The sequence below is a fragment of the Sturnus vulgaris genome, chromosome 8 (genome assembly GCF_052056855.1).
Source record: "Sturnus vulgaris isolate bStuVul1 chromosome 8, bStuVul1.hap1, whole genome shotgun sequence".
In the NCBI taxonomy this organism is placed as follows: Eukaryota; Metazoa; Chordata; class Aves; order Passeriformes; family Sturnidae; genus Sturnus; species Sturnus vulgaris.
The window spans coordinates 7273620-7288817 of record NC_142250.1 but is presented as its reverse complement, the minus strand read 5'-3'; positions in this window follow the sequence as shown (position 1 = coordinate 7288817).

Here is a 15198-nt window from a genome sequence, read left to right as displayed (position 1 = left end):
TGGGAGAGTGTTTTGGTTTTAGATGGAATTGGGTGGAAACACTAATTTAATGTACTGGATTTGTTTGTTAATTTGAAATTTTTTTGTTGTGAGACAGGATTAGGAGGTAGGTAAACCAGGCCTAGCATTAAATGGTACAATGACAATCTTTATTACTAGAAACCATAAGAAAAAAATAAGAATAAAACTTAGAATAAAACTTTAGACTATTCTTCTTCTTTCCACATTTTTTTCTTTTTTACATTCACAACATAACAGAAAACAACTCAGTTAGTCTACCATTTCTAAAATAGTCTTTTCCTTATCTATTTGAGAGAGGAGACTTTTCAGTCTATGTAGATTTTTTTCATAAGAAACAGGTTTTTTTGTGGCCTTGCTGTTATAGTGATTAGCCAACTGGGAGAATGGAAATCTGATTGTTACATAAAAAATTGTTTCTTGACTAACAGTTTTTCATAACTGTTACTAAGGACCATATCAACTCATGAGGCACACTTTAAGGATTGTAATAGTTTAATGAAAAACTGACTTAATTTTTGAAAATAGAGGGGTTTTGTTTTTCTTCTCTGGGGAACATGAGGGTTTTTTTCACTATTTAAACTTAGAGGATTATAACAATTTTAACATTTGCTTATTTTAACACCAAGGCTTCTGCTTATATCTACAGTTAGAATATTTAATCCACCCTATAATTTTTTATGTGTTATAGGGAAACAACAGTCTCTTTTCTATAGCATAAAAAAAGAAATTTTAGTCTATGACTTTCCTCCTTCCCTCAACTGGGATTTGAATCTTGTCTTTGTTTGGAGTTTGGTGTTTTTTTGCTGCTTTTGTCCATATTATCATTTTTATTTTATTTTTTTTTTTTTACTCAGGAGAGAGAACAAAGTATTTAAAAAGTCTTATTTTTGGGCAGTGAATAAGTTAATAATTTGCCTGGGAAGCAGAGGTTTTTGTGATTATTTTTAGGTGGGGCTGCCGGAGCTATTTACGATAAAGAGTCTTTTAAGGCCGCACTGGGGCTGGGCTGGGATTGTAAGGCCCGGCCAGAAAGCGGGGATGAGTTTTCTGGTTGTATGGCTGTTTTTTGTCGTTTGTTGTATTCAATTTGAGTCGTGGGCTGGTGGTTTTCTTTTTCCTTTGCCTGGCAGGCAAGGCTGGGGCGGCCTTGCCAGGACGGGGCCCGGCTGTCTCTCCCCCAGCCTGCGAGGGCACTGGGCAGGCCCGGCTGCCCGGAGCCGCTCTGGGCCGGCGGCAGGGCAGGTTCTGCCCAGCCGTGGCTCCCTGCCGGTGCTGGGACGTCGGGGATTTTAGCACCGGGCCTCTCCTCCCCCTGGCTATCGGGGCCCCTGGTTGGAAACGGGGCCCGGCGGCTTCCCGAGCCCTGCGCCAGAGCCTGCCTACCTTTGCCCGGCCTGGGTCGTGTGGAGGGGGCCGGGCCAGTGTTCCTTTGTGAGAGGCCGGAAGGGAAAAAGAGCTTTCCTGGGGCTTTTTGTCTTTACATGTGTGTTTCACAAAGATGCATCAACTTTTTTACTGCTGTTACAATGTGCCAATATTAAAAATTGGACACTGATTAGTCTTTGTTAAGCACATGAAAAACCGTCCAAATATTGACAAGTAATAATTTCAAAATCCTTTACAAACCACCACAGGGGAACAGGGTTGTCTGACTGTTGATATCCAGAAGTCACTGACTTTCTTCCTTGCTTTGTAAGCATTTTGTTTGTTAATCAACTGTTGCATTTTTTCCACTGTTATGTATCAGTATTCATATCCTATTGCTGGAAAGGGATTGTCAGAACGATTTAGAGGAGACAATTTCTTCCATAATGTTCTGTTTTAAGGTGTCTCAAACTGTGTGAGAAAGATGGCTTCACACAGGAACATCACGAAGGCTGCTGAGGGGAAGGAACCACTTTATTTGTGGTGCAAAAAAAATCAACAAAATCCCTAAGCAACAAGCTGCAGCGCAGAACTGAGTGGGAATTACAGAAATAAAGGCCTTGAAAAGTAGCTTTGGAAAGTAGCTACCTCCTAGACAGTGTCAAATCCTCAGGCCTGGCCTGGCCGGGCCTAGAGCTGGCTGCTCTTGGCAAGGGAAAGGAATGGAGTTGGGGCGGGGGCTCTGTGGCCATGGAAACGAGAGAACCAGGGGCGAGCGCGTCACAAAGGGGCAGCCCCGCGCTGCGGCTGTGAAGGTTGTGGTTGACACGGACACAGCGGCAGGAGACGCGTCTGGATCTGCCTGTCTGTGCCGACTGCTGGCGATTGGAGTCACCCCACCTTGTTCTAGGGCTGGGCACCAAGCTCCAATTGCTGTCTAGTGCCAGAGTGCTTCCAAATACAACCCCAGATACTTCTGCCAGACAGAAGCACGGGTTCAAACATGGATTTGACTAGAAAAGGGAAGATATCAGAAGGAAAAGGTGAGGCTAGAAAGGACCCGAAAGGCCTGAGGCAAATGGAAAAAATCCCAACAGATTTCAAGGAAAATTGCTGCATAGTGGTCAGTGCTGTCTCTGTGTAAGAGTAGGTGGCTGACTTACACAGAAGATCCTGCAAGGATGCCCATGGCATCACAACATTCTGTCATCAGTTTACTCTGCTTCCTCCTTTTTGACAGTAGCCAAATCACTCATAGTGTCAGCCAGGACAGGGACTGTGGCCACAGCTGACCTCAAATTAGACATGGTCATGAGATGCAAGTTCTAGTTCTTTCTTTGCCATCCATGTAGGGTCTCACTACAGATAAATTTCTTGTTCTTCCTCTGCTTGGTGGTTGGGTGCAACAATGAGGATGGTGGTATAAAAACAGCAGCAAGGCCTGCCTGCTTGCTGAGGGCTCTTTGTGGTTTGCAGGAATAGCAGTCACAGCTGTGAGGGTCTTTACAGGGTATTCACAAAAGGCCAGTGTCAAGAAGGAATCTTTTCTCCCCTCTTATCACTGGAGCCTTCCACCATTCCCTTAAGACATGATCACTCAATACTGTTCAGAGGAATTAAACACAGGCTAGTTCCATGAAAACTGAAAACAAAGAAATTTTCACAAAACTTCAAAAATCCCTCTAGTGCCCCACCCATTAGATGTGTTTATGTTGGGATAAAGGTGAGAGTTCACCTAACTCACTTGTTCCCTTATGAGCATGGCTCAGCCTCACACAGAGATAAGGTGGGAGCTGGGCCACTCTCTGGCAGGAGGAAGGCTCTTGTGCCAGCCTGGAGAGCCTGTGCACATTGCCAGGGAACAGTTCTGCCCTGCAGCTGTCCCCTGCCATCAGCTCTGCTGCTGCCAGTGCCCTATGGAGCTGCAGGGCTGCTGAGCTGTGGGGCAGGGAGAGGAGCATGTGCAGCTGAGCCATTGCTGGCAAGCACAGGGCTCTGGGCTCCCTGCTGTCCCAGGGCATCCCAGAGGCCAGGGTGTTCCCTTGGGAGCTCTGTGGAATTGGTCACTATTTCCTCTGGCGTCCGTCAAGTGGCTGCAGACTAGAGAATATTTCCATGTGTAGCTATTTAGAAGTTTCCAGGAAATAGGTCCCATTCAGATGGGCTTCAGATGTTTTAGGTTTGCATTATTTTATGTTATATTTTGTGTCTCCACTTTGCAGGCCTGGCTGGCTACCCTCTTGCCAGGAGGTTTTCCCAGGCAAATCCATCTATGCTCCTTCCCTCCAAGCCATTGCCGCCCATCCGGAAGAGCTCTCCTTCCACCAAGCCAAACAAGATGTGCAGCGGAGAGCAGGAGAATGGGAAAAACTGCACTGGCTGTGAGGAAGACAGAAAAAACAGGAGGGAGCGAGGTTCAGAAGGAAAAGGACATAAGGTAAGGAAACCAAGCTAAGTCCTGTGCTCCAGATTTTCAGCTGATGCCCTGTAGGCAGAGCTCAGAGAACTTTTCCTATGGTGTGAGCCCAGGGAAGCAGCTGAGCCAAGGAAGACCTCAGCTGGACACCGTGCTTCAGGCTGTCTTTGCAATGGGTGTGCAGTGCAGACTGCACATCCTCAGAGTGTAACAAGAGCAGGAGAGGTCTTTGAATGGTTTGTATGCTCAGCTGTGGTTCTTCCTCTGTCTTTTGGCTGAGAAAACCCCAACAAGCTGTCACAGCTGCTAAAGTTGTCCAATCTGGCCAAGCAATCCTTCTACATTTAGTAACCTATGGATATCTGTGAACCATGTCTAAGTCTTGGTTTTGGTTTTGGTTTGCTGTGTCTGGTTGGGATGGAAAAATGTGTTTGCTGGAAGAGGCAGTCCTGCAAAGTCAGTTCCAGGTTGTCTCAGCTTCTGAGTTGTACAGCCATGGCCTTGTGCACAGTTGTCTCTGATGCTGTTTCTAGAGTTCATCAGCTTCTGGGCAGCTGTGTGCTCTGGCATGGCTTTGTCCAGAGGGAAGGGATGGGAGGTGGCCATGGGGAGAGCAGCCCAGAGTCCAAACACACGATTGCCTTTGCAGCAGGACCAGCACCTGCAGTTGTTTTGGGTTTGCCGTGGGGTGCAGGAGGATGCAGATGAACAACAGCTTTGGTAAACAGAATGTCCAATCAAAGGCTTGTGTACTTGAATTTACCTTTCCTCAAAAAGTCCTCAATCTATCCCTGGCAGGACCTGATCCTTTCATAGGAGTTTGAACAGGTCCTGATTTGGCTCTTTAGCTGTGCCAGAAAGGATGGGATACTAAGGAAGAGTGTGCATCTGCCCCCTCTGCCTCCAGCTCCCTTCCTGGCCAAGGCAAGGGGACCCTGGAGCAACTTGGGCAGGCAGAGACCTTCCAGAGAGCAGCAGGGCAGGGAGCTGTGCTGAACTTCCTGAATGCCAGTGAGCCTGAGATGATGGAGGTGTGGGAGCTGGAGAGCTCTGAGCATCCCGAGAGCTCAGCAGCTTCTGGGCTGAAAGGCTGCTGGGGAACTGTAAGAGGGAAGGGCAACAGCAGAAGAAATGAGGGGCTTGAGAAAAGCAGGTTTTGACATCCTGCAGAATGGCTTTGTGGAGACATAGAAGGAGATGAGCAATGGCTATGAGGTGCCTAAGGGGCAGGGAGAGAATAGTGATCTAAACCCATTCCCATACCATCGAAAAGGCCAGTGGACACATTGGCGCCCCTGAACATCTTGATGCCAAATATGTGGATTCCACCCAGGAATCTAGCCCCATATCCAGAACTGTTAGTATGAGGCAAATCTGGGACATGGGCTCTCCTTCACCACTTCCCTTTCCTAGGCCAGCTTTGCTAATCCTGTGCAAAGATGCTCCATCAATTTGCCTTGTCTTTTCCTTCCAGGTCCCAGCTGAAAACATGGCTAAATGTCTTGAGCCATGAATGAGGGCAAGACTGGATGCTATGTCTGAGGACTGTGTTCTACTTTTTCCAGGCTTCCTTGCTGTATCCCTGTGGTGGGGATATGAAGAAGGCGTCATTGGGACTGCCTTTGATCCCCCCTATACACAAAGCAGCATGTCCTCATCTTGGCAGTGCAGTAGGGTCTCTGCTCAGCTCTGTGCAGCTGGATGTGCAAGATTCCCAGGAGATGAGGTAAGCCAAGGTGTCTGCTGCTCCACATTGCTGTTCTGCTTGCATCTCGTGAGGTTGTTTTGCACAATCAGCTCTCCCATGTATTTAAGCGAACCTCTGTGTAGTCATCATTTTGCCCATCTTTGATGATCCAGATCCATGTCAAACCCCACACCAATATGTCCCAGGAACAGAGGTGGTGGGGGGGAAGAGGAGACAGGGCTTAGAAGCATCTCAAGATAGGTCCTCTGCTGGACTTGTTGATTGATTCCCTCTGTAATGTTTGTGGTGTCATTTGGGAACTCTGTTGCGTGGGTCTGGATCCTACAGATCATTGAATACTGTGATCCTTGACTGTCACCTTCAGCATACACAAGAATATGTTTGGACAAATATTGGCTACTGGAGAAGTGTCTGCACATTCTGGTGCTGCTTCTTCTACTTTTAACATGGGGTGATGTTTTTCATGTGCCAACATTTCCTTTATTGTAAGGAGAGATATTAACAACCGACCAAACCCAACCTAAAACAGAGCGGTGTAGTTGTAGGTTTGGGGTATTAATCCTTTAGATGTGGTGGAAGTAAGACACAGCTACAGAGTGGGAGTGAGAGAAGCAAAAGCAGCTTTGGAAAGCAATGACTTCCTGGGTGTAATTGTCCAATTCTGGAGACCACTGTGGGTTGCCAATTGCTTGGAAGCAAAGGGATCCCCAAGTAAATGTCAGGCGTAACTTCTCTGTGCCTGGGCCTCCACTATGAAATGAGATCCCATCAGTTTTGGGGTATAGATATATAATCAGATGGATATTTAATTTTTAGATTTGGGATTAAAATCAAAGAGGGCAAGGTGCAAGGGAAGAGTTATAGCTCTATAGATGATGGGCAGATGTTGGCTTGGATATGCATGAGAAAATGTAGCTGTCAAGATTATCTGAGTGATAACAATAAAGAACGATTCACAGAAGTATTATTCCAATTGAAAAGCTTAGGTAGGTCTTTTAAAGTGCAATCTTGATATCCTTGCCTAGCAGCTGAGTTGGAAAAAGCCTCTTTCTTCTAGATAGAGTAAGGAGGTGGAATATCCTCAGAACACAGCAGTGCTCTGACCACATGCAGCACAAGACTGACACCAGTGTCAGGCACGAGCAGGCAAAGTCAAGCTTTCACAGCAGTACCAGAGAAGCTGCCCTCCATACGGACTCGTGTCTCAGCTTATCAGCTCTTGCTGCTGCAGAAAGCCTGTAGGAGCCCCTTGGCTCCAAAAGGAGAGACAGCAGAATTGGGGAGTTGGGATGCAAGTTCGAGAATGAGTGCTCTGTTTCAGATGAAGCTTGACCAGCTCTGTCTGACTGCAGCAACTGAAAGCTTAAGGACAATTAATCAGCTTTGCATCTTGTTGGGTTTCTATGTTACATTTCCTCCTTCATCAGAGTGACCAAACTAGGAAGGTTTGCCTCCTTTCATGCTACACCTCTTGTATCACTCTCTTTCTCTATCCTCATATGTTCTTTTTTCCTTCATTTTCTCAAGGCCAAGATCCAGCAGCAGAAGCAGAGAGAACTCAGAGCATGCCGGTAGGTACAGGGCATGTCTGTCCTTAAATGACCATTGGAATCTTGAATCAGAGGTGACATTTTGAAGGATAGCTTAAAAAACATTTTTTCAAAAACATCTGTAAATTCATTTCAATTTCTTGATGGGCTCAATGGACTCTCCCAGAGCCCAGTCACTGCCAGTGTGCTCCAGTGGTGCAGTAAAAATTCCTCCAGTGTAAAGTGCTGAGTGGCAGGAGCTGGAGTGGGACCTTGGGGCCTTGGATAGGCAGCGCAGGCAAAGGATACATTCCTCTCCATCCCACACACGCCTTTTATTTCTCTGCAGCCTTTCTAGTGTCAGAATTACTATAGAATAAGAAGGCAGTTAGCATGAAATGAGAACTGTTCCCACTACTTCCTCCTACTTTTGAAGGAGAACACCTTTCTTTGGGGCAGCTTCTGAGCTGAACTCTTTCAGATCTGAAGGAAATTGCCGGGTTTTTCACTGGGAGAAATAGGGAAACCTCCTGTGACAGAAAGACCTTATGAATTTTCCAATTAAGGAGAAGCAGACTTCCAAATGGATGCAGCCTATGCAGGGTCTGAGTTTGTCATCCTCTGACAGCACAAGCCCAAAGCCACCTATGGCAGGTTGACGAAGACAAATCTCTTGCCCGGCTCTCTCTGTCTGTGTCAGTGTTGCAGGCTGAGGCTGGGGGAGGAGATGCCTTCTGCCTTGTCCCCCCATCCCTGCCTTGGCTGATCCCTGAGAAGTAGAATTGTGGCAGACAAAATGGGGTCTCTGGTGCATCTGTGTCAGGCAATGCTTTCAAGTTGAAAGCCTCCATGAAATTTTGTTGTCATTCCTTTGCCATCTCTTGGCAAGTAATGATAGAAGAGATGAAATTTGAAGAAATAATTTTGCTGATACAGAAAAAAAGGTATCAGATCCCCTGGTCCCTTTGCTCAGGGTTAGTTCTATCAAATCCTGGGTATAGCCCCTTTGGGATGACTCCTTAATTGCTGATACACAGCTGGAATACTTTATGCAGCTAGAGAGAAGTATTGCTCCGTAAGGAAGGTGACATTTTTGCTGGACTCATTCTGGACTAGAAATGTCCTGTCACACTAGACCTTTCCTTTCTGTTTTTTATTACTGACTGGACAATTCTACAGGAGAAAATAACCCAGTTTTCAGACCGTTATTCCTCTCTTACTGCTTGGCTGCGTTACGGTTTTATCCTGTGCAATGCCATGTGAAGACTGAGTAGTTCTCCGAGTTTTAACACCTCACTTGAAGAGTATTTCAAAATGACCTGCCCTCTGCTATTTCCATTAAGAAAATTTGGTATTTTAGGTATTCGCCAAGATCAGAAATCTTCTGAGGCAGATGATGTTTATCTTGGGTTTGGATATCTCTGTAGAAGAGGAAGCAGGCAGTAAAGCGATGGAGGAATGAAGCAGAGCAAAAGTGTCAATTTGCAATTGGATGGTCAATTTGTTCCCTGCAGATTTGGGCTCCTTGAATACTGGGGATTTGTAATGGGCAGTGCAAAGATTCTTTTCCTTCTAACACGGGATGCCAATGTTTATGTGTCAGCACCTCCGTGTTGAGGTGACCAACTAAAGGCAACCCAGAACTAAGTGGGAGTTAGAGATAGAAAGGCCGTGAAAACTAGTGTTGGAAAGCAATTCCTTCCTAGTTGTAATTGTCAAATTTAGGAGACCACTGTGGTTTGCCAGTTGCTTGGAAGGAAAGGGATCCCAAAGTAGTGGATGGTAATGAGCAACACATAAGCAAATAAGTAGAAGCTCTGTCTACTGGCTTGCCAGCTCCAGATTGCTCAGAGGAATTAGAGTGGTGGTAGTTTCATGAAAAATAAAAACAAAGCGATTTTCTGAATAATTCAAAACCCCCTTGGATTCCTCACCCATTAGATGGGTTGATTGTAAAGGTTTGAGTTCAGCTAATTCACTTGTTCCCTTATGAGCATGGCTCAGCCTCACACAGAGGTAAGGTGGGAGCTGGACCGCTCTCTGGCAGGAGGAAGGCTCTTGTGCCAGCCTGGAAAGCCTGTGCACATTGCCAGGGAACAGTCCTGCCCTGCAGGTGCCCCCTGCCATCAGCTCTGCTGCTCCCAGTGCCGCGTGGAGCTGTAGGGCTGCTGAGCTGTGGGGCAGGGAGAGGAGCAGGAGGCTGCATGTGCAGCTGATCCATTGCTGGAAAGCACAGGGCTCTGGGTTCCCTGCTGTCCCAGGGCATCCCAGAGGCCAAGGTGTTCCCGTGGGAACTCTGTGCAAGTGGGTCAGGGTGTGCCCCTGTCCTGCCTCAAGTGACTGCTGGCAGGAGCATGTTTCCATGTGCAGCTATGTAGAAGTTTCCAGGAAATGTGTCTCTTGATATATGGAGCTTTAGATGCTTAAAAATTGCATTGCAAACTCTGTTATATTTTGTGTGTCCATTTTTCAGACTTGACTGGCTGCCATGTTCCCAAGAACGTTACCCTGGGGTCAGGAGTTTCCCTGCCAACTTCCCAGATGCCCTTATTTTCCAAGACCTCGCCTTCTACCCAGATTTCCCTCCTTCCTCATAAAGCCCATATCTAACTCCCTCTTCTGATTAAGCTGGCCAATCTGCACAATGAAATAGTATTGATTTAGAACACTGGTTTTCTTACACTTTGCAGCCACTTGATTTCAAGTTCTTAAAGGTTAAAAGATGTTGTATAGAATGAATAATGGTCTGAATTTTAACAGTTGTTTTGGAGACTATCTCAGAATGAGCTACATTGTTCTACTTACAATAAGAAAATCAGCGTTTAGTCAGGCTGGCCCGAAAGTAGCCCAAGCTCATACAGTTTAGAATGAAAATCCTTGGGGAAAATGAATTATCTCGTGTCAAGAAAACCATTTATGTTTGGTAACACTCCTGCAATCCTAAGTTTTTCCTTTCATGTCCTCTAAAACATTCCAACAAAGTGAAGAAGATGTTGATCTAAATGCATAAGGTATTAGAATCTGGGAGTTCTTTTAGGAAACGGAAAGAAGATGTTTACTAAAATCAGCATAAGGGCAGATAAGAATCTCTGTCAAGAGCAATCTCCATCTCTGCCCTTCCCTATCAAACACAGAGGCTCTCCAGCATTGGGGGGCTGAGGCCTACATCATGTAGCAGGTTTCAGTCTGCTGGCCAACACAGTAATGTCATGTCTGCTGCCAGTAGCCCATCCACTGGGATAGGGTCCAGGCATATGTACCTTGCTGATCTCATGCACCATCTCTGTCTTATGAGAGCTCTGCAGTCTGGAACCTGTCTTGCCTGTTGCCCAGCATGATGTTTTTGAGGGCTTGAGTCTGCCAGAGATTTACAGGAACCTTTGCTTCCAGTAGCAGGCCTCCCACTGAGCCAGGCCAAGGAGATGGATCATCCCACGAGTCCTGGTCTTACAAGTGACAAAGACCTGAGGGACGGCTTTGGAAAGGTAAGGGATAAGCACAGGGATGAGCAGAGTTCCTTTCCAGTGGCTGTTTAGTGCTTGGTCCAAAATGTGCCTGAAAATCATCATCTTCCACTCTTGAGGGATGGGAATTCTCTTGGGAATGTATTTGACTGCTACAGAGCAATGAATGGCTTGGCTATTTCCAGTGGTGCCAAAGTCACTGGTTTGGAGATGGTGCTAAGGTCATGGCTGAATCATTCTTTATGTGCAAAGGCCATTTTAGAGAAGTGCTGAATGGCTGAGCAAGCTGCATATCAGTGAAGGTGGGCAAAGGGCACCCTGAGAAGCAGAGAAGCAAAGATTCTAATGCTGAATATAAGCAATGCTGCAAAATAAAATGGGAGCATTTGTTTTTCCTGGTTACCTTTCTGGCTGTATCTCACAGCCCTCTCATTGTCAAATTTTCTGCTCATCAGTATCAGTGATCCTGCACCTTGTTTTCACATGTTCCTTCCTTTTGGTCTCCTGGTCTCAGAGACCAAGTCATTCAGAGTCCTTTGGAGCTGAGTCCTTCAGAAGCCAGGAAGTGAGAAACAGCTGCAATTCCTGGCCAGGAGTGTTAAGCAGCACCTAATTACTTCTTCTTGCTGCATATTGCACATGGTTTTTATTCTCCTGCCATGGTATGTAGGAACTGAATTGTCTGCTCACTGGTCATGGGAGCTCTTCATTTGTCTTGGAGCATTCCTATGATTTTCATGCATCAAGCAGGGCTTCCTATCATAGATGGCATTTGGAGCAGTGTAAGGTTGTGGCACCAAAGTGTTCCATCTCACTGTGTGTAATTGTCATAGTGAGGATGGGAGATATTCTCCTCAAACTGTTGGAAAGTGTATGGAGCTGGATTCAAGACTATGGCACTCTATGGACTCTGTGCTCCTGATGAGATGTTGTGCCTGGTTTGTTAGTCTCTGCTTACAGGCTGTGATGTATTTCCATTGCAACTAGATCCGTGCTGCACTGTGCATGTTGGCTGAAAAGAACTTAGAGCAAAGGATGAACTTAGAGCAAAGAACTTAGCAAAGGATGTGGAGCATTTTGAGGAAGAGATGAAGAAAAGGAGAGAGGAGAAAAAATCTTTGCAGCTGCCTCCACAGAGAGTTGAGCCCAGGGATGCAGCTGAAGCAAGTAAGTGGTGCCTACACTTGTGGTCCTTTTTGACCCCTTGCTTGCCCTTTGCACAGTGTTGCAATCAGATGGGGCGGCTATTCCACTTGCATCTGAGTGGAAGCTTGCATGGATTGATTTCCATTGTCCAAAGAAAAATCCAGAGGCATGAAGTGTCTTGCCCATGGCCTCACAGAGTCAGGAACAGAATATCAGCTTCCCACCTTCACCTCTAAAGTCTTTCATAATGGAAAATTCTCTCTTGCAAAGTCGCCTGGGTCTTCAGTCTCTCTCTTGGAAAGAGGCATGGAGAGACTTGGGCTTCCAGGGAAGGTGAGTCCAGGAGAATGCTTTTCAGCCAAGGTGCAACCTGGAAGAAACCAAATTCAATTCCTTCTAATGAAAACACCAGAGATCCTTCTCCCGCCACTCCCTGCCAAGGAGCTGGCGCTGTAGAGCTGTGCTGAAGCCCCGAGCCAGTGCTTCTGTTGTAGCCCCAGGAGCAAGCAGCGTTCCCGAGTGAATCCCGGCTGAGGGGCTCTGGCTGCAGTGCTGTTTGCTCTGCCCCGGGGGCGGCAGCAGGGACCTTGGGGGCAGCACTTACGCCGAGGGCATCACACAAGGTTATCTGCACTTTCTTTTGGGAGCTTCCCCAGCCAGACTCTCAAACAGGAAAGCAAAAGAAAGTAAAGCAATACTGGGTTTTCCTTGTTTCTTAGGGGAAGTATCACTGCAGTTTGGATTTAAACTAGAAGAGGGTAGATTTAGATTAGATATTAGAGAGTATATTTTATAATGAAGAGGATGCAATGCTGGAAGGTTTTGCCCAGAGAATCTGTTGTTGCTCCATCCTTGAAGGTGTTCAAGGCCAGTTGACATGGGCCTCTGAGGAACCTGATCTTGATGAAAATGTCCCTGCTCCCAGGGGTTGGACTAGATGGTGGTTAAAGGGGCCTTCCAACCCAAAGGTCTCTGTGATTCTGTGATGCTTGTCCCATGTTAGTGTGCCAGTGTACTACTTGAAGTTCTTTGGCATAACAAAGAGATGTTAGCCAGCTCCAGCCAGTTTTCTGGCCATTTCCATTGTCACCATGTCCAGCACACTCCACTTACAAGCTCCTCTTTGGTCCCTGCAGGCTTTAGCCTACCACCTGTCAATGGCACAGCTTCCAGTGTGCAGAGAAAACACCCTGGTAGTGCCTTGAAGAAGAAGGTCTTGAGGAAGCAGGACAAGGTGCCCTCAGTGGCCAGTATGCCCATCATCCAGGAGGAAGGCAGTGTCCCATGCAACTCCTCAGGTAAGCCTGCTCCATGGCAGCTTTTTCCCATATGGATTTTTCCTTGCACAAGGAGCACAAACTGCCTCCTGCCTCAGCCAGCACAGCTGGGCTCTTTGGTCCATAACCTGTCCTGAGAATGAACAGCAAATCTACTTTGCAGTTACTCCAGCTTGGTAGTACATCAGCAGTTGGTTCTTAGAGATCCATTGGAAAGCTGAGCTGAATAAAATAGTGGTAAAGGCCTAAGCTCTGGCTTTTGCCCATCCTGATAGTCAAAAGTACAGCGCTGGTGCCAGGAGCCAGCTGGAACTGCAGAGATGAGGTGCGGGGCAGTGTGCCAGGGTGTGCTCACTGTGCACCTACGAGTGCCACCACCATCACTTGTCCACTGACCATCTGGGCCCTCTGCCTGTGCTGCTGTCCGGCTCTGCAGCCAGCTTTTCTGCTATCCCAGCAAGGCTTGTCTCTGCATGGCAGGCAGTGGCTTGGTGCAGTCGTGCTGCAGCTGCCACGAGTGTGCAATGGCTCGTGGCTGCTGCCATCCCATGGCCTGCAATGCCAAGAGGGAACAAGCAGTGTCTCCTGTGTCACAACACCCAAATAGAGTGGCTGTGTGTAGCAGATGACAGCCAGGAGGGGCTGCCTGGTGCTCCCAGGCTGTTTGCTGCCTGCAGCATATGCACAGCACATTATCCCTGGTGGCTCTTATCTCTCTTTTCTGGGTAGTCTGCCTGTGCTATGATCCCAAGTAAGGTGAGATAAGAAGAAGGGATCTAGGAATGACACTTGGAATGCTCTTTCCTAGTGATGCTACTTCCACATTCAGAATTGGCCAGAACGAGCCTTACATGGCTCTCCACTCTTATGGAATCTAGATGTGTATGTCTACATACTTCTGTAGGGACATCACTTATGTCAGTGACAGGGGTACATCAGTGATACCCAGATTAGCTCTCGTCTGAATATTTTTGATATTACAGTTTCCCTCACAATTTTTGAGATCATGCAAAGTAGCACAAAAACCCTACTGATTCTCGACTACTTCATCTAGATTCTGTGCCATATTTATACTCCATCATTTTTGAAAGCTCAGCTGTTTTCATCTACACATTAGAAAATGAGCTTTGGAGTGCATGACATGAAATTTTTGATTGACAGTGCTTTTGATGACAAATGGGTTTCATAAGAAATGCATGTATCATCTGATTTTGCTCACACCTTGTAATTTTTTTTCCTAACAAAAAAACCTTAATTACAGTAAACCCAGGACAACATATTATCAAGAGAGTGCATCTGTCAACAATTTGCATCTCTATTTGAATGTTTTTATCCTCAGTTTGCATTTGGAAAGCTTCTGTATGTATTATCTAAACTGGAAATTACATTTTTCCACAAAAGAAAGCTTAGACATTGCAGAGTGTGCACACACGTCCATTTGACGGCAAATAAATTCCACTCAGCATGTTTGAAATACAGCCAGTGTGTACCTCGGAGACAGTAAAGATTCCTGATGTTAGGAAAGAATAAAATCTATAAACTCCTCCTTTCCCAATAGTAGGCTAACATGTATGTGCACTCAGCTACCTGCTGTCTAGACTATTTGAAGTCAATGGGATCAGAGGCGCGGTCAGGCGTGATGGGTCTGGTATGGCTGTTCCCTGGGAGTTGCTCCATGAGGATTCAGCCGGGCCCAGCAGGGCTGGGTTGTTCACGCTTGGCTTGGTGCTGCCACGAGGCAGCTGCAGGTCTTCCTCAGGGAATTGCAGTGTCTCTGTCCTCAGGGCTGGAGGCAATCAAGGTGCTGGGACAAGAGAGGCTCCTGGAAGTTTCCTCCTGGGGTAGCCAGTCCCGCTGGTGGGCACAGTGTGGCAGGGAGTGGGAGTTCTGCGGCCTCAGGAACTGCCGCTGGCTGTGCTACCTGTGGCACTTGGGAGCTGGCAATTGCTGTGTGGGCAATTGTCAGGTTTAGCCTGGAGCTGTGCCCAGCTGGGGAGCTGTCAGAAAGCAAGGAGCCCAAGGTGGCAGAGGGCAGGGAAGTGTGTGAGCCAGTGCCAGTGTGCAGCACATGGAACTCTGTGTGGGAGCTGGGGCTGCAGGCCGCTCCATGGCGCGTGCCTTGCCCGGGGCTGCAGCACTCAGGGCTGACCCTCTCCTTACAGTGACCTCGCAGACGGCCACTGGTGCCGAGCGCCGAGAGGAGCTGCTCTGTGGCAACGGGCACAAGGACACAGCCTCTCCTGTTCCACAGCAGTCCTTGCGGGAGGCACTC